Source organism: Canis aureus, chromosome 23 (assembly GCF_053574225.1).
Source record: "Canis aureus isolate CA01 chromosome 23, VMU_Caureus_v.1.0, whole genome shotgun sequence".
In the NCBI taxonomy this organism is placed as follows: Eukaryota; Metazoa; Chordata; class Mammalia; order Carnivora; family Canidae; genus Canis; species Canis aureus.
Genome location: NC_135633.1, coordinates 9273555 through 9296991, shown reverse-complemented (window position 1 = coordinate 9296991; position 23437 = coordinate 9273555). Strand labels below are relative to the sequence as shown.

Sequence of the window (23437 nt, the reverse complement as noted above, 5' to 3'; positions counted from 1 at the left end):
AAGCCTGTGAGGGACTTTTGCCAAGGTTCTTTCCAGAGAAGGTAACAAGTTCTTCATGCTCCCCAAATCTGTTTTGACTTTTCAACTGACCCCGGTTCTCTTAAATCTTGAAGGTGCCAACCTGTCAGTGGGAGAATGAGGCAAGTGGAGTGCAGAAGGGACAGCAGGGTGTTCTAGAACATGTGGTCTGTCACAAAGGAGACAGGGACCACTCATGAGCTGAAGCTACTACCATCCTCAACTCTCATTTAACTGGAATGCCCAAGATTCATATATTTCTGGGTATCTGAGGCTAACAAGAAAAGTCTTGCTTCCAGTCCTTGCAAGCTTGTCAGTAACTCTAAATCCACTTTCTTTTCCAAACATATGTGGTAAATGTGATAGAATCTTTGCTTGAAAACTGAGAATTTCAGTATCTTGGGGTCAGTCTTCTAAATATTGATTCCTGTTAGGTTTGGCCCTGTATACAGGTGATAATTATACAACATTTGCCTCTGACACCACCGTACACTCTGCTGCTCATCTTTCTTTTCTATCCCTTTCCTTCTCTCATCTTTATAGCTCCCTCCTTTTCCAGCCAAATTAACTATGGGGAGTATTGGAGACATAAAGGAGAGCAGTCCTTTATACTTTAGGGTGAATTCCCATTTTTCTGGCAGCTAAACCTTGCAAATGGGTCATATACCAAATGTCTCTGAGTTATTGAGTTTCATCAAATCTCAAACACCATTGGTTGTAGAATTCACAGCAGTTTTATGTGCCACTCAGAAAAAAATTGACTGCCAATTAAACCATGACACGATGCATTCTCATCACTTAGAATGTTTCTACTTACTGAGAGAGTTCTCTTATATTTAATTAGACATAGCTTTCTATCATATCGCTCCCGTGCTCACATAAAAAAGACATAGGCAAGATAAATTGAGTATGAGATTCCAAAAATGTCTCCAATTAGAGCCTGAGATTTCCGAATTACTTTTTGAGTAATCCATATGTGTGTTTTCCCACAGAATATCGTTCTCTGGCAATGTCAACATAAGCACTGGTGGTTTCATGTTTCTGAAACGAATTCTTTTTTTTTTTTTTTTTTTCTGAAACGAATTCTTAAAATGAAAACCCATCGGTGCCGGGCCTTTCCGCTGCCTTGGCAATTATGTAGAGTGAGTCTACTTTTGACTCCTGCTTCACTTACTTCTGATTCTCCCCATCCTTTATCTCCTAAGCATTTGATTTGTGGGGTTAAAAGAGTCCTTTGCTGAGGCATCATCATTGGCTTTACCGTACACCACTCCCTACGTGGCTGATCTCGTTGATCCTTACAGCAACCCTTTGAGAACGGTGCCTTCATCATCCCAGTTTACAGTTGTAGAAACTGAGCCTTCCAGAGGTTCATGTGTCTGAATCACAGTTAGTGATGGGTCAGGGTTTGAACCGTGTTTGCCTGCCTGCTTATACCCTCTGTGCTGTGTTAGGATTGCTGACATGACCTTGTTGACATGACCTCAGCCATGACGTGTGCAAAGTCAGAGGGTTAGGAAGAGCTCAGGTCTGAATTCACACGGACCTAAATTAAAATCCTGTCTCCAGCCTTTATTGGCTGTGTGATCCTGGGAGAATTATTCAATTTTTCTGCGTCGGTTTCCCTAGTTTAGAAGTGATGGCAATAATAATTGACCTCACAGAGAGGTTGCGAGGTTTAGGTGGGGTAATTTATGTAACAGGCTCAACATACTGCCATGTTTACTTCCTGCCCCCACATATGCTCACTCACATATTTGGCCTTTAATCATTCACACAGTACATGATCAAGAAATATAGTTTTGTGAATGAACGCCATGATGGATATAATTTCCTAGGTAACTGAGGGTTAATTAGAAATCCTCTTTTGTTCCAACCCTTGTTAAAAATACTTAGAAAATGTCAGAACCCATTTTTCTTACATGCAGTGAGCATGATTTAATCTTTGATTCATTCCGAACATCAGTCCTCATTACCGAGGCCTGCAGGTATAGCCAAGAATGATGTAGGATATTGAGAATAACATGCAAATTGGTTAAAAAAAAATTAATTCCAAATGTGAACTTTAAGACCTTCAGCAAAATGCCTGTATATTTGCAGTTATATCATTGAAGGCAAGATATTAGAAGCATGTTTTATATGTAATTGCTACTCATGTATTTGTACAATCATTCATTCAGAGCCTACTATGTGTCAGGCAATGGGATGGTGATGAGATGCATAGATGTGGTTGCTGTCTTCATGAAGAGGGGAAGACAGACGATTGGTAGGGGATGTTCTGGGAACTATGGGAAGCCATGTCAGGAGTTCCTACCTAGTCTGGGCTTGGTGACTGGCAAGCGTGAAGGTGGAGATGATCAGGACAGGGATGGCATTCTGCAGGAAGTGATGCTTAGGTGAAGTGAGCTTCAGGATGAGTTGGAGCCAGACAAAAGTAAGATTTTCTTTTTTTTTTTTTAATTTTTATTTATTTATGATAGTCACCCAGAGAGAGAGAGAGAGAGAGAGAGGCAGAGACATAGGCAGAGGGAGAAGCAGGCTCTATGCACCGGGAGCCCGACGTGGGATTCGATCCCGGGTCTCCAGGATCACGCCCTGAGCCAAAGGCAGGCGCCAAACCACTGCGCCACCCAGGGATCCCAAAAAGTAAGATTTTCTATGTGTGAGACACAGCCTGTGCAAGAGTGCACCTAGGGTTGTCCAGAGTGCTGGGGTCAGGGTGGTCAGAACAGAGAATGGGAGTTCCAGGGGGATTGAGAAAGGGTAGAGAAGAAGGGCCAGGTCATGCTCCTGACTCTCTAAGAGAGGCTTGTGGGGCTCTAGTCATTCATCCTTACATTGTTTCATTGGCCATTTATTTGGCACCAGGATGGCTGGAGGATTCCCACACTCAGTGGGGAACAGAGTCATGTTGGTGTAGTCAAACATGGTAGGGGTAAGAGACGGGCACAGATCATAGAGAGATCATTAAGGAAGGAGCCATAATTCAACTTGGGAGGTAAAAGTCTCAAAAATGACTCTGGAGAGGACAGGACATATGAACTGTGCCTTGCGCGTGGTCCTTGCCTATGTTGTTAGCCGATGGACGCTGAGGGCACAGCACGCAACATCCCCTGGCGCCAAGTGGGCATTTAGTGAGCATGTGGTGACTTAACAAATGAGGGAATGGGGGAAAATGGTTCAACTCTCTTTACTCAGTAGCTATTCGAGCTGTTCCCGTTAGTCTGTGCTGCATACACATCTGGAAACACCTCTACCTCATCGCCATGTAGGCCAATCCTCCCATAGAGCATTCTGGAAATCAGCACAGAGAAAATGCAGTTTGACCTTGCTGCCATGGAGCTCACAGTGGAAGGAGGAAGACGGGCATTAAATAACCAGGCACACAAATAATTATGTAATTAAAATGGTGACACACGATACAAAGATGTACGGGATGATGTAAAGGTCCATAAAAGGGCCAAGAAAAGCTTTCTTAGAAATTGCTGTTTGCTTGAGACTCTGAGGGGGCAAATCAAGGTGGGAAGAATGTCTCAGGCAGAAGGAGGAGTGGATGCAAGGTCTCCAAGACAGGGAAGAGCAGAGCGTGTTCAAGGACACGACGCAAGGCCGGTGTCGCTGGACCCAGGGTGAGGATGGGCTGGAACCCGAGGCGGAAGCTCAGCCAGGTTAGAGATTTTGATCCTTGGCCTAAGAGAACTGGGAACCACTTGGGGGAGGTTTAGGGGAGAGACGTGATCAGTGACACTGGCTGCTGTGTGGCAATCAGATTGGAGGGGAGCCAGGAAGGACACTCAGACGCATTCACGCACCTCACTCTCACACACTCATAAGTGCACACATGGACGCACTCCCTTTCACACGCTCATCACCACGCACACACACATATGCACACACACACAGCCTCCAGCCTGTCTGACGGACTCGAGTACAGCGAGCCGTAGGGGCCCCAGCTGGAGCTCTGGTAACAGGGGCCTGAAATCTCCACATTTCTTCTTTGTGGTCTTTCTGAAGTGACCCAGCTCCTCATCCTGCATTGAAGCTGCCCCTGGAAAGAGGGCTGCTACTTGCTATTTAGTTTTTAACCAATTCCGTGAACCGAGGGAGACCGCACTCCCCATGCAGTTGTTACTCTCAGGGAGACCTTGTGGGTCACAGCAGATAATGTGCTCTTATCAGGGCCCATTTCCTCCCTTGGTGTGCGGGGAGGGCCCGGGCTGGGGGTGTAAAAGTTGGACAGCAGTGGAATTCACCCCCGTGTCAGCGTTGGCTAGAGAGTGAGCATTAGCACGTATTCAATTTGGTAGAGGAGCTCCCCTTGGACACCGAACCTGGTCCTTATCTCATTTTTCCCGTTAATAATGAACTGTTAAATCACACTGCTCATGCCATTTGCAGAGATAGTGATGTGCTGGCCTAATTGTGGCGGCCCCGACGCCCCATCATCTCAATCCGCCTCCTAATGGCCTGGCAGGGGGAGCGGCAGCTCGCAACTACCCATTTGGGCCTGCCTTCCCTTCTCTTAAGAAAGCTCCAGTTTCACAAACAGGGACTGTCACAGCTGAAATGGAGTGGAGCTCCGAGGGCCAGGGCGCTGTTGTGGGGAAACCGCAGCCAACCCCATCTGGGTGCCCCCTGCTCCTGGTCTCCCCAGAGGCCCTCCAGGGAACGCTAATGGGTTGAGGGAAGGGGGCTCACGTGGGAGGCTGGGCTGCCACTCTTGTTTCTCCTTTCTTGCTTCTTGTCTTCAAAGCAGGCCCTTCGCTCCTATCTGCGTTTTGTGGGCAGCATGGACAAGCTGCTGCCTTTTTGGGATTAGGCCAGCTGATCAACAGGGATAATTATGTATGTGGGTTTGGAATCCCTCAAAACCAAAGGTATTTCACCTCAGAGGAGGGCTTTCCCCAAAGAAAATGACTCATATCCTGTGGTAAGTTGTGTATGAAAGGAGGTACATTTCTCAATGTGGGGAGATGACCATTCTCTGCTCCTGCTTGGGGAGTCCGGGCGTTGTAGGGCTGGCCGAAGTTAGGGTCAGGGCAGTGGTGGTCTGCAGAAGCCCACAGAGTTCGGGAGATGGTGGCATCATAGAAAAGGCCCAGAGCTCTGGTTCCACCCTGCCACCAATTGGCTGCATGAACTTGGACAAGATGCCCTTTTGCTGCCCCTGGTCTCAGAGTTCCAGTCTTTAAGATGGGCGTGACAATGGGCTACATCAAAAGGATCACCCTGTCACTCTCAACCACCATTTTCAGGTGGGTGGCTCATTTCCCTTGACCAAAGAAGCTTCACAGGTAGACTGACCTGTGTTCCTAATATTGTGATTTCAGCTGCTCCTTCCACTGTGGGGAGAAAGATGTTCTCTCATGGGGTGAGATTTGAGATCTCCCAATCTCCTACATTGTCAATTTTCTTTGCTACAGAATAGGGATAATACCCTCTACCTTTTAGAGTGTGAAAAGTAGCTGTAATGTATATAAGGGCTTTGCACAGAGCCTGGTGTGTATGCATAGTGAGCGCTCAATTCAAGACGGCTTCTTTTATTGTCTTCATTATTGCCATTGTTGTTGTTGGTAACAGAAATGGCTAGCTGTCCCCCAAAGACCCCTTCCACAATGAAGAGTTACTGCTCAGAAGCCCTGTCCAATCAGGGACGTCATTCTTCAGCCTTCCTTGAATCTCAGGAAAGCCACATTCCTGAGTTCTAGTCAGTGGAATGTGGGGCGAGGTGATGTAATGCCTCACCCAGGCCTGGCCCATAAAATGTTCTTTCTTGCTACGGTTGAACCATGTGCTGAAGTCAGCAGAGTATCCATCACCCGGAGCCCCGAATGGCTGCAGAGCGGGGCCCTCCTGTTCACCCCTCCGCCGTTGGGCTTTGCTGAGCAAGAAATGAATTCCTTTTGTGTTGAGCTACCAGGTTTTGGATCTTATCTGTTGTAGCGGATAGAGTCACTCTAATTACACTGTTGTTGCCGCTGTGGCTGTCATTTGTTATTATTCAGAGTAAGGCTTTCTCCCCCTTCTCTAGGAGGCTCTAAAGGCCTTCCTCGTGATCAGGGATGTGGTCTCTAGTGTTAGAACGCCTGCAGGTGAGCTCCAGCTTCATCACTCTCCTTGCTGTGCTACTTCTGAGCCAAATTGCTTTATAAGGTGGGTCGTAGGGTGTTGTGAGAATTGGATAAGGAAACCTATATGACGAATAGGACAGTTTCTGGCAGAGAATGACTTCAATAAAAGTTAACATCGTCACCATCCTCGCCACCACCACCGTTGTCACTTGCCAGTGGATTGGGGGCTGAGTAAATGGGTCCATAGTCTGGCCCTCGGGTTGAAGAGGGGCATGAAGATTCAAAACTTTGAGAAAGGCCGTGGAGCAGCGGGAAGATGAGGTGATACAGTTCTGAAGACAGACAGGGCCCACTTCACAATTTGGTGAGGAGCAGGCCACGGTCTTCTGGAAGAGGTATTAGTCCTACTGGGCGATAAGCGTCTTCTGAGAGCCTGCTGTGGATGGAGCACGGCTCTGGGCACTGTGGGAGATGCGGAGGAGAAGAGGAAGGCATGAAGGAGGACTCCAAGCACCCAGAGTACACCGGGCCTGGGACTGGGTGTGGTTACTCCACCAAACCTCATGAAGTAGCTAAGATGCCCATTTTGCGAATGAGGAAGCTGATGCACAGGCCTCCATGGGACTTGCCCAGAATCACATGGTAAATTGTGGAGTTGAGATTTGAATCTTAACTGGGTAGAGACTGTACTAGTCTCTTGAGCACATCCATTTGCCAAAGCAAATCCAGCAGAATTTCAGAAGGTTGCTGGGGAAAGGCAAGGAATGTCGGTAGCCACGTACTTGCTTTATCTTTACCAGTAGCTGACACTGTGGCATTTAACAAGTCACTTTATTGTCTCTGATGCATTTTTTTTTTAATAAGAGGGAAAAAGCTATGAAGAGAAGCCACATGTGTCAGGTGCCACACTGGTTTCTTTGAGGACATAACTAACCCATTATCCTTCCAACATTTACAAGGTAGGTGATGTTGATGGAAAACTGAGACCCAAAGAGAGATTAAGTCACTTCCCAAACCCCTGTGGCATAGCCAACCTCCTCGGCATGTGTGTCAACAATGTTTTGGTGGCCGGAAGTCCCAGGTTATTGTGCCCCCCCACCCCCCCACCCCCTGCCCAACATTGCGTGACTTCAAGACTTCAGCTTTTAATTGACTCAGTCTTCTTTTTGCAGAGCTTCAAGGAAACCAGAAACTTGAATAAGCCTAAGATCATGGAAGCAGAGCCAAGTAGCCCCATTTGAAGCACAGGGCCAGGGGTCTTGGTTCTTCTGGCTGCGAACCCCTCTCTTCCTGCTGCTGCCCTGCCCGCATCCTAGCTGTGGGCACTGAGCTTCCTCTATTTCTTTAAGGATGGGGACTCAGAATTTCAATTTCATTGCTAATTCATGCCCTTCCACTACCACCCAACCCTCATCTTCTACTGTGTGTGTTTTGTGTCATTGACCAAGGCCCACCGAGCACAGAGAACAGGACCAGGAGTTGTTCGGATTTAAGAGAAAGTAGATGCAACTTGGGGATGTGTCTGCTTCAGCGGACAGATCTCCAGGGAATGGAGTTTTTGGACTTGAGCAGGAAGTTTTCTGCCTCTTAATGAGCTGCTTGGGGCTGCCAGGTGATAGCAGGGTGTCAGCGATCGCTTTAGGGGATTTGATAACAAGAGTGGGGACCGCATCTCACAGTGTGCCACCCGCCCGCCCGAGTCATCATTAATACAAGCAGCTGAACTGCTGAGCTGCTCAGGGCTCTTGGGTGCATGGAAACGAGAGAGAGAACTGGGGCATTGGAAGGGTACCCATGGAATATGGCCATCTACATCTACAGACTGGGGTCCCACAGCTTCCAGACATGGATCTGTGTGGAACACATGTTGATATATCCTGGGCCCAGTGGAGCGAGACAACCAGTGTCAGCCCAGGCCCTCAAATGTCCTAAGAGTCCTTCAGGCAAGTGTGATTCAATTTCTCACCAAAGAGAGGAAATCAATAGTGAGAAAAAGAGCACAGTGTGAGCCAGTGAGGTTATGCTGCTGCCAGTTGGGCCAGAAGGGAGTTCTGTGCATTCTCTTCTCAGAACCTAGGTGGGTTTGCACCCACTCGTCGTACAATTTGAGGTACCAAGATCCACTCAGGTACCTCGGAGTACCCTGAGGTCAGAGAGGGTTCTCTCCCTTCTGATCCTAACCTGAAAGCCTTTTCCAGATGGACAAACCAGTTGCAAACAAGACACTGGCAGTCTCTTTTTCGCTCACTCGTGGCTTCCCTGAAGCTGAGTGGGTTGGCTCTTTTCAAAGCGTAGCTGGTAGATTTTCCAGCAGACTGTCCTGTGGAGACCCGAGTGACCGGTGGCATTCGTATCTTGCTTCATGGTTTTCAAAGCACTCTCACTTATCCTCGTTGGAGCAGTGTGTGCAGGGAGGAGGGTCAGAGCCTGGGCTCTGGAATCTGACGGGGTGGGTCCAGCCCAGCTCCCCCACTTCCTGGCCGAGACACCAGGACCCATGTGCTCAGCCTTGGCTTCCTGATCGGCACCGTGGAGATAGTAATTCCTATCTCACAGGGGTTTGGGGGAAGATGAAATGAGAGGATGCCTTTAAAGCATTAAGCTCGGGGTTTAGCATCTACTTCGCTGCTGTTATTATCACTATAAATAATTCTTACACTACTATGAACTATGAGGTAATAATCTATGAGTTATTAAGAGAAATAGTATGTATCCTTGACTTCAAATACAAGCTTGCCTCATGGCCAGACAACCTATCTCCTTTCACTTAGAGAAAGTCACAGGAGGTCGATTTCTGGACCAAGTAGGAACTTGGGTTGATTTGTGAAGATGTCCCAGAAGGACTTCTGTCTTCTTATCCTTGATGTTCAATGAGCCAGTCCTGCTGGGCTCTTGCAGGGAGGCATGAAAGGTGAGGTACAATTCAGAACACATGAATCCACACCATCCCACCTTCTTTCCCTTTCTTTGGACCAAACATTCCTGCACCCTGGTTTAGCCTGAGCTATTTGCCCATCACAAGTGATGGGAAATGGTTGAAGGTGATCAATGTGGCCTGGGTGCTCCTTAGTACCCCCCTGCCCCCCCCCCCAGGCTTGGGTGTCTCATTGCATGGATTGGAAGATAAGCAATATACTCAGAGGTGGTGGTCATGTCCCTTTTCCCCAGAGAGCAAGATGGCAAGGGCGCCTGGGGCCGGGACACCCTTGGAGTTCTGGATCCTTACCCCACTGCAAGTCCATTTTATGCTGGATCCTGGTACATGATTCTCCTGGAGAAGGCCATTTGCTATTTATCTGGACAATTTTGCACGGGGACATTGTGTTTTGTGCTCTGGGCTATGAGTATTGATTATGTAAACTTGAGTAAGTTGCCTGACCTTGGTGATCCTCACTTTCTTGATCTGTAAAATGAGACAAAAATCCTTACTTCGTATTAAGAGCATTAAATGTAATAATGCGTGTACACGTGCTGCATGTTACCTAGCATATAGTGAGCACTCCACAGGAACTGTCTGTTTTCTGTTTTGTTCATGTAATGATTAGTTGTATAAATAAAGCCTCTTTGGCAATGAAATTAGAGTCTGTGAAGGCGAGAGAGAGGGGAGCCAGAGAGTCAATCTGCTAAGAGTGATAGCTAAGGAAATAGAGCTGTTTAGAGTGCAGTTATTTATTTGTAAAATAAACCACCCAGGATTGTACACAGTATGGGATTATTTTTTTTTCAAACTGTGAAATGCAATTTGTATAACATGATCTATGGATTATTAAATTCACTTAGCCTGGAGCAAGCCTGAAACTGAGTGATTATTTTTACCTCTCCCTACCCCCTCCTTCCCAGCCCTAGCCTCAGCCCCTGCATCTGATAAGCCATCCTGGGCTTTGGCTCCAGTGTGGGGAGCTGGACCCAGCTAGGTGGGCTCTGTGCTGAGGAAGGACACACACATGGCTTTGTCCATGGTGGTGTATGTGGGGGTGGGGGGAACTCTTGAAACACTCCCTAAGGGAGTCTTCTGAGGAGCATGGAGGGCTGGTTTGAAATGTGGGAGTTGAGAAGTAACCATCATGCAGACTGTATGGGTGCCAGCCCTGCAGGGAGGGCCGTGAGCTCAGGGGATGCACTTCGCTGCCTATGGATACTGCTTCCATCTTTTCCACCTCTCCCAGCTGATCCTCCTCCCTCTTCACTGAGGACAAAGGGGAAGCTAATGTGGAATGTGTGTGTGGGTGGGCAGAGGTAAGAACATGCGGTGGGGTGCGCTTTTACCATTAGTCTGTTTCCCTGTCTGCCTCCCCTGCCAGGCTGTGTGGTCCTTGAGGGCAGGGCTGGACCATAGCAGTGTCTTCCACATCCCTGAGACCCGGCGCAGGGTCTGGCCCAGAGCAAGTCAATGGTGGTGTTAAGAAAACAATTGTGGGCTCCAGTGGCCCCTCTTCCTTCTGCAATCTTCTCTTGCATCCTGCCCTCAACCTTGAAGACTTGTGGCTTCATCCTGTTATGGTGAGAACTAACCAGACATCCAGAGCAGAGAGCAGCAAAGAGCCTTATTTGCTTTTCTGAGGAAAGGCATGACAGGAAGGGCTGCTGACCTGAAAATCATATCATTTTCAACTCACCACTGGGACTTCATTAAAAAAAAATGAACTGCCTAAGTGTTTGGAATGGGGAAAAGAAGACCTTCAATGGTGACAGTGAGGATCTGGCCAAGCAACTTAGAAGTCCATTTAGTGCCATACAGAGGAGGTGCCGGAGTGAGCAGGCCTGGTATATATGGATTTTCAAAAATCCCCTTCTGAGGCACATCGGAAGTCAAGCAGCAGGCAATTTCCCTGCGTAGCAGCCAGTGATTCAACCCCTTGATGGCAGATGGTCACTTGCAATCAGCAGCATTCAGAGCTGCAGGATCCCCTGATTTCTTTCCCCTTTCATTTCCTGCTTTATCAGTCAGTGTCCACAGACCAGCTCCTCTGAGTTACGAAGCACTAGAGGAAACCCCTCCGGTTGCAGAAAAATGGCTTAGTCTGTCATTTTTTTGGCCAAAGCCGGCCCAGGCGAATCATTGGTTCTAAACCCTGAAGACATTTGCTCTGTCCATTTGCATACATAGCAAAACCAAACCAAACAACACCCCATAAATCAAAACAAAACTCTCTCCTAATCTGTTAATAGCTTACTCCAAGCAGCACATAAATAAAAACTTGTGCTGTTTCCCAGCTGACAGAAATGCCCTATTAATAAAAATATCAGAAACTGTCACATCCGTAGTCTCCTTTTGACTTTTGAATTGAAGGTCTGGTCTCCTGAGTGTTGAGTGAATAAGATTTGTCCAAGTCACTTATGCAACTTCATCGTTCGTGGCAAAATCCTACAGCTAGATTGGCTTCATCGGTTTTGTTTGAGGTAGGAACGTGGCCAAGCACAGTTTCCACCAAGTAGCATCGATTCTTTTTTCTCAGGATCAAGGTCATCATGTGTGGACTGGCTGTACTCAGTGTATGTGAGCTCCCTAGTCTGGGCCACCCGAGCACTGTGGGTGCCAGCTGGCAGGGGATTATTTGGGCCTGCTGGGTGGGGTAGAGTTTTATAGCAATTTCTGAATAAGGTTTGGGCTTAAGGTCAGAGAGAACAACTTGGAGGCCTCTGATAGGAGTGGCCACCTAGTAAATAATCACGTAGTAGGGACTCCTCCAGTTACTCTCCCAGAATACACAGGGACAGAAGCTTTAGCTCACCCCAAATCAACTCCATCTGGAAGCATGGAAGGAGCTGATAGGACAAAGAGATCTAGTAGCTTTGTCTGGCCCTTAATTGTGTCTGCGGCCTTCTTCCTCTTGCTCCAGAATGGAGTCCCAAGGCTGCTGTGTACTGTCTCCCTCTCTTCTCCATTCCCTGGCCCTCCCCAACTCTTCCTTTCTTTAACTCCCAGGTATTCCTAGAGATCTACCACTGTCCCCCTAGCAGCGCAGAAGCTGTGACACCCCAGAAGGGAAAGCATATCCTTTTCTGATGGACTCATTGTCTGTCTACACCTCTCTCTAAATGATACACGTTTTTCCTTCCTTCCTTCCTTCCTTCCTTCCTTCCTTCCTTCCTTCCTTCCTGCCTGCCTGCCTGCCTGCCTGCAGTTTATCTAGTGAGTACCTGCTACTGGTCTGCTCTGCACTGGGCTATAAGAACACAGCAGTGGAGCCCATACTCTGGGGTGGAGAGGGAGGTAACACAGCCAGCGTGCCCACGTGAACCTTACAGATGACATGACTGCTGTGGAGAGGCGCAGGATGCCAGAGCCACCAGTGTCAGTGATGCTGGCTGGGGAATCTGAGTTTTCCCTGCCCTGAGGATATTCCTGCTAAGGTGGAGGATAGGCTGGAGTTTCCTGGACGGAAGAAAGGGGAGAGGAACAAAGCTCCAAAGAAAGGAATAGATTTCCAGCTTGTTCCAAGTCCTTGAGGCAGGAAGGAGGTAAGCCAAGTCAGGACTTGGCTGGAGCCTGGAGGCTGAGGGATGGGCAACAGCTGCCGAGGTTGGCAAGGACCAGAGTAGCACAACCCTGCAGGCCAGACCGAGGGCAGGGGTCTTTATCCTAAAAGAGAGGGGTCACTGGAGAGGGTTGAGAAAGGAAGTATCTTCCCATAACGTATCCCCGTAACTGTGGTATCAGCCTCCGTCCTCATTACATGGTTCCGCTGTCCTGTGATATGCAAGAGTGCCTGGTCAGTGCTGTTAGGTTAAAACTGTGTATGTGTGTGAAGCCAAAGATCCCCTTCTCATTTCCTTTTTATTCCTTCCATCTGAGTGGATAACCCTCCAAAAATCAGCCCAACCAAAGGCAAATTTAAGGAAATCCTTTCTAAAAACTCACATAAGATGCTAAATAGTTACTGAGCACCTGCCACACTCCAGGCCACGCCGGGCCCTGAGATATGGAGACCAATGATGAGGACACAGCACACAGGGAGGGGAAAGGACCACGAACAAATGACCACAACAGAAGTCAGGGTGTCCCTCCCTCTCTTCCAAAAATGTTACCCGCTGCCCCAGAACATGTTCTTTCTCCAGTCCCCTCCTCTAAGCTGTCTGGATGCCAAATGCTCCCTCTTCCACAGTCCTGTGTGTTTCCACTTGGACAGTAGCAACGAGTTAACAAGCGCTTACGCAGTGGTTCCCGGATGGTACGGGGTTTTCATGTATTAACTCAGCCCTCAGAACAACCCCGTGACAAAGGCACTTGTCATCCCCATTTTATAGATGTTGAAACTGAGGCACAGAGACATGAAGCAATTTGGTCTGTTTCATATGAACCCAAAGTCGTATGGCTGGCGAGTGTCAGAGCTGGGGTTTGACCCCAGACAGTCTGAGTCCAGAGGCGGGACGTAACTGTGACAGCGCATTGCCTGTATTCAACTGTTTCCTGCTCTGAATTCCCTTCTGTATGTTGACATTAGACACCACGTCTACTTTGTTCCTCTAGATCCCCAGCACTTGGTGTGGTACCTGGTGCGTCACAAGTGTTTAAAATAAACATGCAGAGACTTGCCGATTGCAGATAAAGGCAAAGTAAGATCCTGGTCAACAGATCTGGGGCCCCAAAGGACAGCAAACCTCTCGGGCTGGGAGGCCCCTGAGGAGGTCCCTAAGGAGGACTGTGGTCGAGACTTGACAAAGTTCTGCTGACGGAGAGATTTAGATTAGTTCAGGAAAATAGATAGCATTTTTTAAAAAGATTTTATTCATTCGTGAGAGACACAGAGAGGCAGAGACACGGGCAGAGGGAGAAGCAGGCTCCATGCAGGGAGCCTGATGTGGGGCTTGATCCTGGGTCCCCGGGATCACACCCTGAGCCGAAGGCAGATGCTCGACCCCTGAGCCCCGATAATTAGTCTTAATCTGGATATTAGAGGGGTACTTGGAGGATCCTTGACCTTACTAACATTTTTTGGCGTGTGGATGTGTCCTCCAGACGGGCTCTGGAGACCCCCACGGGCTGCATGTCCTCTCGACGGCTTTTCCGCGTGGCCTGGAGGCTGCGCAGCGGATGCCACAGCCAGGCCCAGGCGCATGGCCACCTGCTGCTGAGCTCTGTGGCCCCATCCGGGAGGCCCTTCCTTCCCCGAAGGGCCCTCCTCCCGGCACCCCGAGGGCTCCAGCTGCCTCTGGACCTGTCCCCTCCCCGGCTAAAGAACTTGCTCTGAAAACAGCTCACAGTGGTGGCCGAGGGGCTGCGCAGAGCCTGTGGCGGAGCTGGCCGGGGCCGCCGGGGCCTCCCGCACCCCTGGGCCTCAGAGCGGGGCCCCCACCCCCACCCCCACCCCCACCCCTCGGCCTTGAGGGCCCTGCCCTCTCTGCCTCCTCCTGCCAGCCGGCAGCCTAAGCTTCTCACGGAGAAACCCTTTCTTTTTTAAAAAATGACTCCTCTAAGGTTTTGTCTCGTGCTCAAGGCCAGAGGCAGCTCTGTGGACGGGGGCAGCGGGAGCCCGTCGGAGCCGCCGTCGCCTTCCCGTCACCCTTGTGCCCTCACTGAGCCCCTTGCGGCGGGGCGAGGCCCATAGGGCCGCTTGGGGTAACCCAAGGGAACGGCTCGGGAACAGGCCGGACCAGGAGCTACCGGCTGCAGAGCTGGAAGCAGTGAGGGAGGCCGATGGCTGGAGAGGACACTTCTGGGGAGGGGGCACCTCATGAGAAGGGGCGGCCAGGGAGGGAGAGCTGGGGGTGGGGGGCCAGACTGAGTGGGGAGCGCGAGCAGGGCCTGGGATGCAACAGACCTTTATTCAAGGAATACGATGAAGGCTGGCGGCTGCAGCAGCAGCTCTCCGTGGACCCGTAGACCCGCAGCATCAGTATCGCCAGAGAACAGGCTAGAAATGCAGATTCTCAGGCCCACTGAGTCAGGGGGTGGGGCCCAGCCAGCCCTCTGGGTGACCGTGACACACGTCAGGGTCAGGAGCCCACTGGGCTGGGGCGTAGTGAGCAGTGACCTCTGGGACGGCCAGGGGAGGGACCACAGCACCTTTAGCTGTTAAGTTCTACAGAAAGTCCCCGAAGGATCTTCAGCACTCGGACCACACGATGTGATCTTTAATTTTCAATTCCTCTGGCTGCTGTGTGGGGAAGTGATGGAGGGGTAGGGGGTGCAGACAAGGGGAGATGGGAGACCGGGCAGGAGGCCGTTGACCACTATCCCTAGCACCTAGAACATTGCCTTTCCACAACAGGCAATGTGGATAGATGTTTAGGAAATCTTTATTGACGGAATGATCACGGTGTAGACTGCTACTCCTCGCAGGGCATCCTGTAGTTCCATTCTGAGCATTTGCCACATTTGGAAGTGAGTGACTTTGTGCATAATTGTTGGTATGTCTCTGCTGCTCTGCTGTGGTTTCTACAAGGCCAGAACCGGTACCAGGCACAGAGGAATATTTGTCGAATGAGTAAGCGAATGTCACCGCAGCATCACTATGAACAGGCCCTAATATTATTCCCATTTTGCAAGAGGTGAAACATTATAAAGGGTAAGTAAGTTGTCTTCCTCCCAGAGCCCGAGGCGTAGGCTCGATTCTGAAGCCAAGCTCTTCAGGACTATGTTAACTCCTCCCTCCTTTGTCCTTTTACCTTTGTGCCGCTTCAGAACAATCACCAGTAGAATTCCAGGGTAATGTCTGTGCGGGTGAAAACAGTCCTCTGAGAACGGTTCTCAGCTTCCAGCAACTGCACCAGAGCCACAACATCAAAAGGCCGGGATATTTGGGGGCCTGCCGGGTTGCCATGGTGTTTGACCTATTGAAGGCAGAGGCATCCTCGGGGCTGCGGCTGAGGCCTGAGTGTGCATATTCATGGTGGGGCCGGCCCTGCAGAGGGGGAAGGGAGGAGGCCCAGCCAGGCAGCAGCGCCAGCAGCTCCTGATGGCCAGGGCTGGAGTACTCAGAAGTGTGCTGGGGTGATTTGAGCAACCTGGATGCTCCTGTCAGCTCCTCCCAACCAGGTGAGGGCCCAGCTCTGGAGATCACAATCAGAAGGTCTGCTGCTGTAGGAAGAAAAAGGAAAGTAAAACAACATGCATTTCAAGGATACATGTGACATCCCGGGTGTTGCTGGGCTATTCCCTAATGGGATCACAAGTCACATCAGCTAGTTAAGAGCACCTACCGTGTCCCAGGTGCCACAGTGGGTCTACTGGCACTATTTCATCCTCCAATACCTTTGAGAGGTACTAATAATGATTATCAATAAGTAACATCGATTGTGCGCAACAACTTGTAAAGTAGCTGTTACACCGCAGACAAGGTTCCTGGGGCTGGAGAGCAGAGGAGGAGCCTACCTGGCCTCTCAGGTGGAAGTATCGGAGAGAGACCTGCTCTGCCCCGCAACAGAGCGCCGCTCCCTGCTCCACCCCAAGCCCTCCCCTCCGGGCAGTCTTCTGGGATGGCTTGGCCGGCCTGCTTCCGTGATCTCTCCAGGCCAGAGACGGGAGGAGAGTCAGAGATGAACTCAAGACCTTTCAGACCAAAGTGCCTGTCGTCCTGTCCTCTGATGTGCCCTTTCTCTTGTCGCTTCTCCAGGACTCAGCTCTTCTGTAAAATGTGATCAAGGCAGGGGTTGCTCAGGAGACTTATTAGGTCCTTTCATTTATCAAAAATAGTTGTGGAGCTTCTACTATGTGCTAGACCCTGTTCAAAGCTCTGGGGATTAGAGGGGGACATGAAACAGATAACATCTCAGCTCTCATAGAATTCATGTTCCTATACGGGAGGAGTATAAGCAAAAGGTGAATAAGATGGAAGAGAAGGAAAACAGTGCTGTCCCCCCGCCCCCATCGTTCTGGGGAGTAATGCTAAATCCCGGGGAGAAACCAAAGTCAGAGGACATGATAGGAAAGGCTGTGTGGGGTGGGGGCTGCCTGGGACTGGGTGGAGGGGAAGCCTGTCTCTAGGAGGCAAGAAGCAGCCAGTACTGTGAAGACCTAGGTGCCAGGCAGAGGAGGAGCAAGGGTCGATGCTCTGAGGCTGGCTGAGTAGGAGGCCGGAAGCAGTAGTCATATCACTGGGAAGAGTGAGGGAGGAGATGGACAGAGCCAGCTCCTGGAAGGCCTTGTTGGCTCTGGTGAGTTTGGGTTTCATTTTAATTAGGATGGGAGGCCATTTGAGAGATTTAAAAGCAGCGAATGACACCCTCTGATTTGCATTTTTAAAAGGTCACTTGGGCTACCACAGGAAGGAGAAATTATAGGGGGTGGGGGTGGGGGTGGGGGCAGGAAGGCCAGTCATCCCTGCAGGAGATGTCCCCAGCCAGGGTACAACAGGCAATGTGGAGAGAAGACGGATTTTATGATAACTTCTAGGGCAGGAGTGTACTGGGCAGTGGGGGGAACAGAGAAGGGTGTGATGAGGCTCCTGCCCTAAAGGACCGTACAGACCAGTTGCAACTTGTGTTTTATCCCCATGAAATAATGATACAGAATTGAAGAGAAGGAAACGCAGGAGTGGGTGGTGGGGAGCATGGAATAAATAGTCCACAGGTGAATGAGGAATTAGAGAAGGAAGGAAGGCAGGCAGGCAGGCAGGCAGGCAGGGAGTCTTCCCTTCCAGGCCCACTTGCCTCCTTTCTGCTCCTTTCTGGCCCCACAGCTCCTGTCTGGTCTCCTGTCTCCCTGATGGTTTGGCGACAGGTATGGCACCTGCGTGCCAGGCATCCTGCTCTCGTCCAGTCTGCAAGCCCAGCCAGATGAGAGCACCCGGGAGGCGGAAGCTTCGTAGGAAGAGGAGGCCCTGCGGTGGCCTTCGGGCCTGGTGCCTGTGGCTGTCATCCAAGGAGTGGCTCATGCCCTGCTCCTAAAGCATGCAGCTGGGAGCAGAGGGTGTTTATGCTGAGGAGTCGAGGGGACGTGCAGGTGACCAGCAGCTGTGGCTGCTCTCAAGGCCCCTTCCTGTGGAAGTCAGGTCCGAATGGTGGGAGGCCTCCACTTGTGCACAGAATTCACCAAAGCCTTCCTGTACCTGTGCATGCCCCTGAAACCTGCCCGGGAACATTTCATGGCTCCCTGTGTCCTGCAGACGAGACATAGATTGCACTTGGTATGTATCAAGCATTGTGCTAAGTGCTTTGTGTCTGTTAACTTATTTAATCCTTACAACGAGCCTTTAAAGTAGAATCTGTTGTCACCACTGATTTATAGAACAGGAAACCAAGGCACAGAGTGGTTAAGATGTTTAAGTCCCACAGCTACTAAGAGGCAGAGTCAGGATTTAAACCCAAGAAGTCTGCGCCCGAGCCCCCATGTACACTAGCTACACTAGTTCTCTATGCACAGCAAATGAAGAATAGAGCCCAGAGTCATCTCTTGGTGCTACTCTGTGCTCCTTGGTCCCTCATGCCACCTTCCAGTCACATCTCCCACCTCTGAAAGGCAATCTTCCACACAGTGGGTGGTTTTATGCATTCAGATGCCGAGATGCAGGAGTGCAGATTCAAGTCCTGACCTAGCCTCCCTAGGGGGGTGCCTCGCTAGCGGGGTGCCGGGGTGAGGGGAGGGGCAGGTTACTCGGGCAGAGGGCAGCTTGGCCTTTGGCAGGGAGAGGCTGGAGTGTGTGAATACAGGTGATGACACTGGTGCCGCAGGGGGGACGGGAAGCCATAGGCAAAGAGCCTGGAAAGGTAGGCCGGGCTCCCTTCATTCCGTCTTCAGGGTCCCTCCGAGATGGAATTTCATGCTAAAGGCAGAGAAGAGCCACGTCAATCTTAGCTCCCAGTTTCTAAGGAGGCTTCCAGTTATCAGTTATGAGAAAGTCCAACCCAAACTAGCTTCAGCATAAGGAGAAATATCCAGGGATAAAGGAGTTTCAGGCCAGGCTAGATCCAGAGGTGACACACCGTGTCATCAAGAGTGTGCATCTTCTCTCCGCAGGCTGCACTGTCTTACACAGTCTCCCCTGGGGTGACAAGGGAACTGTCAATGGCCCTGTCCTTAAAATTACCAAGAACAGAGAAGGCTTTTGCCTGAGCCCGGTCCTGGGTTAGCTCTGGGGCTGGGATTGGCGTGGTTTAGGTAACTCGCCCATACCTGAACCTGTTGCTGTGGCTTGCAGGGTGTGGTGCTCTGGTTGGCCAGGCCCGGTCGCAGGCTCACCCCGAGGGGGCAGGACAGCCACCTCTATTACCAGGAGAAGGACAAATGACGGCAGCAAATACAGCAGATGTCTCCAGACAGCCTTGTTCAAGCAAACGAGTGGTGAAATCAAGAAATATTTTAGAAAGATCGCTTTGATGGTGGCATGAAAATGGGCCGGGTCAGGGAGACGGCGGGGCCGGGCGGGGCGGGTGGGAATCTTCTTGTGCTTGAGAGTCCTGTTGGGTATGAATGTTGGAAATACTGTTTGCGTCTAGGCTGAGGAGAGCCTGAAGCCAGGCTGAGGATTTTAGGCATCATTCTCTAAGTGCTCAGGAGCCATAGAATGCTTTTGAGCAAGAGAGGGCGATAGCCTGACTTGTGCTTTAGAATGATGAAAACCACATAACCTAGAGGGCGGGTTGGAAGTGGGAAGGGGAAGACCTTCCAACATTCTGATCCGGGTGGTGTAGTAGAGAAAGCAAGAGAAGGCTCAGAGAGTGGGATTAAAGTCTGGCTCCTCCACTTTTATTTTATTTTATTTTATTTTATTTTATTTTTTAAATTTTTATTTATGATACACAGAGAGAGAGAGGCAGAGACATAGGCAGAGGGAGAAGCAGGCTCCATGCACTGGGAGCCCGACGTGGGATTCGATCCCGGATCTCCAGGATCGCGCCCTGGGCCAAAGGCAGGCGCTAAACCGCTGCGCCACCCAGGGATCCCTGGCTCCTCCACTTTTAAGCTGTGTGACCCTGGGCCAAATGCTCACCCTTCCTTTCCTTCAGTTTTCTTACCTGGAAAATGAGATAAAACCTCGATCTGAACAGAATATCGTGATTTGCCAAATTTCTGCAAGCACCTGGCACGGAGCGCTGCACGCCGCCAGCATGCAGCAAATACTGGTTTCTTTTCTCTCCCCTCTTCCTCTTCCTGTGATCCATTAGGCCGAGGAGTTTGAGGAAGCAGGTACCGACCTAGAGTGTGCGCTTGGGCTTCGAAGCCAGCGGCCTGGACCAAATCCAGCCTCCCTGTTTACCAGCTGTGGGGCCGCGGCCAATGGGTCGACCTCTCTGAGCCTCTGTCCTCATCTGGAAACTTAATTCGCAACAAAGAGAGCTCAGCGTGCTGCCTGCCTGGCACGTAGTGGGTGACCCCCAGATAGCAGTGGTTAGAAATCATCTTTTAAAACAATTGCTGGGCAGGGAGAGCAAAGATGAGCTTACTAGGAATGTGAGCATCCCACCTGGCCGCCCTACCGGAGAGACTCCCGGTTGTTCGACGGGCGGAGTTCTTGACGCTCTTCATTTCCTTCCACGTGCAACAGAGGGATTTGAGACTTGCAGCGTTCTTCGGATGGGATTCATAATTTCGGGTCCTTAGAATTAAATTCGGGTCTGATTTTCCAGGAGGGGGCGATTAGCAACTGCAGCGGCTTCCGTCTGCAGAGTTCAGGTGCTGTGATTTTAATTTGTAACCAGCACCTTCCCATTTGGCTCCCTCGCAGCCATCTGGTCCCTTTAGTGGAGATCTGTTTTGTTGGCAACTACCGTGCTGAGTAAATGCCACGGGAAAGTCGAAATTCACCCGTCAGAGCTCAGGGCGCCAGGAGATTGCCTTTCTTAGCCCCCACAGAATGATCATCTCCGACCTGGCCTCCCCCCTCCCTGGTCCATCGCCAACACCCCTGCGTGGGGATTTTCTAGCGCTATGATTATTTTATTGCCAGGAAGCAGAGTAATTATAACTTTCGGAGGGATTTCCTAGGAAAAGATGCACTCAGATTTATGCATAAGCACATATGAAGGAAGAGGTTTGGGATTTGAGCATTTTATGTGGTTTTAGACGCGAACATGAATTTCACTTCGCATAAAATAGTTCGTAATTGTCTACCTGGTGCACTTTGTTAATGATGATGATGAGGAGGAGGAGGAGAGCTACCAGTAAAGGAGAACCCGTGCAACAGGCAATGTGGCGGGTATTTCACAAACATCTCTTCTGAGCAGCACAGCTTGGAAGGGACTGCTTGGATCATTGTTTCTTTTCAAACCGTAGCTGGAGATCCACTCATGGGTCATGAAATCAATCTAAAGGACTGGAACCAGCAATTTAAAAAATGAAATGGAGCAAAATGATAGGAAGCAGAAGGGCAAATATCAGAAAGCATTGCAAGTAGCAAGGGGAAGAATGTTACGTGAAACTTGTGTCTCAGTTATGAATATAACGTGTGCGTGTTCGAGTACTAGGTTATGACGGCAAATACATTTTTTACTGGGGGCTGGGTGAGAAAAGTGTGAACGTAATGGGCCTATTCTAGTGCTTCTCAAGCTTTCGTGTACGTCAGAATCTCCTGGGGGCCTGCTAAAGCGGCATGCTCCATCCTATCCCTATCATTTCTGATTAAATAGGCCTGAGTGGGGCCTAAAAATTTGTTAACATGTTTTCAGGTGCTGCTCTGCTGCTCATGCCAAGTTACTGGCCTAATTATCCCCATCTCGTAAGGTGAGAGAGGAGGCTGAAATTCAGAGAAAGTCAGTCACCCACCATGGTCCACAGTTGGTACAGTTAAGAGCTAGGATGCAGACCCAATCCGCAGGACCCCAAAACGGTAAACCGTGCTGTCCTTACTTTGGGTTTGGAAATAATCCGTCTTCAGTGATTAGGATCTGGCAAGAATTCCTCTCCGTATATTTTGTGTGCGTTTGCATTTTCTAAGTCCCATATAAATAGCCTAAGATAGAACAAACATGGCATTTGCAAGCCCAACCCCCTCATCATTTAGATGAGCGCCTTAATACCCAGAATGGGGGAGTGAATTGGTATAGCAGATGGTCTTAGACCACTGGCAAATGTTTCTTGAGCACCTACTCCGTTTCACACACCGTCCTATGTGTGCCAAAGCCACAAAGCTGAACATGGCCCTACCCCTGCCTTTAGGCAGCTCCCAGGGTAATGTCACCTGGCACATCTGGCTCCAGTCTCTGAACCCTGGGCCCGTGGGTTAACTGATTGTTGTATCCTGTCACAGCTCCACGTGCAGCCTTAGCATCAGTCTCGACACGACAGTTTGGGCAGTGCTACCCAGCAGATGGAGTGGGCATAAGCCAGCGCTTTCTCTGCCTTCCTTAGATTAGTGAGTGAGACCTAGAAGTGGACAATTTATGGGATGTGTGAAAATGTCACTGGGGGAGTACAGAGGTTCTCCAGGAGCTGGGTGATGGTTGCTTAATTCCCCCGGGGGGAGCATGATGTGCAAGGCTTCCAGAAGGACTGAGTCTGGAAGGACAAATAGGAGCTTATGAGGTTTGAAGGAGGGGTGGTAGTCAGAGAGAAGGGAGGACAGCACTCGCTCATTTCTACACACAAAACAGACAGACAGGCAGGCAGATACCTATCTCCCTATTCCACATCCTCGTTCTGGAGGCAAGCAGGAACAAGAAGAACAAACAGTTCTTGGAGGCAAGCGTTTGGGGACCGGAAAGGATGGAGAGGGAGGAGAGAGTGCTCTTAAGATGGGGGCAGCAAGGAGGGGCCACCTGTGGACCACCTCTGTGCCCCTGGACGCCAGCTGGTGAGTGTCCCCAGCTCCCCGCAAGGCTGCCCAGTGGCCCCGGCTATGCTGCGTTAGGGGAGCAAGCTGAACCGATGCGGATTAACCTGCAGAAAAGAAGCCAACAGGCTAGAAATATTCCTGCTCTGTGTGAAAACCCCTGAATCCAGTGAGAAGATTTAAGGGATAATGGAGGCATTTCTCTATTTCATATGGTAGTAATCCAGGTCCCTCCGGATCAAGCATGGAACCTGATTAGTGCTGGGCCAAAGCAGCCCAGAGCACCCGTTTCCATCACGAGCTGACTGCAGGCTACACTCTAATGGGATTGTTTGTTTAAAAAAAAAAATACCATCCCTGCTGGAAAAGAATGTCATTCTCATGGAGCTCAAAAGCTCTGTTGCTACTGTGAGGGGACAGGGCTGGAAAAAATATTCAAGGCCCACCCTTGGGGGTGATTGCCTTTGAATTTTGGCTGCAGAGCTTTCTGGTTAATAAGCTTTTTAGGGTTGAGGGAGTAGAAAGGAAGTGAGTGGATGTAGGGAGATATCCGCTGGCTAGAGCAGAGTGATGCAAAGAGACAGCACTCCTCTCCGTCTGGCATTCGGACTCACGCCTGCCGGACCCTGAGCAAGACCCCTCCCTTCCCTGGGCCTCAGTTTTCCACCTGCAGGACAGAGAAGTTGCAATCGTACTGTC

The 23437-nt window shown here is 50.1% G+C and overlaps 1 protein-coding gene across 1 annotated transcript in view; it reads left to right on the top strand.

Annotated features, from left to right (window-relative positions):
* The window catches only part of NAV2 (neuron navigator 2), a 726136-nt gene that overhangs the window by 90220 nt on the left and 612479 nt on the right, over positions 1 to 23437 (top strand). The window lies entirely within an intron of this gene.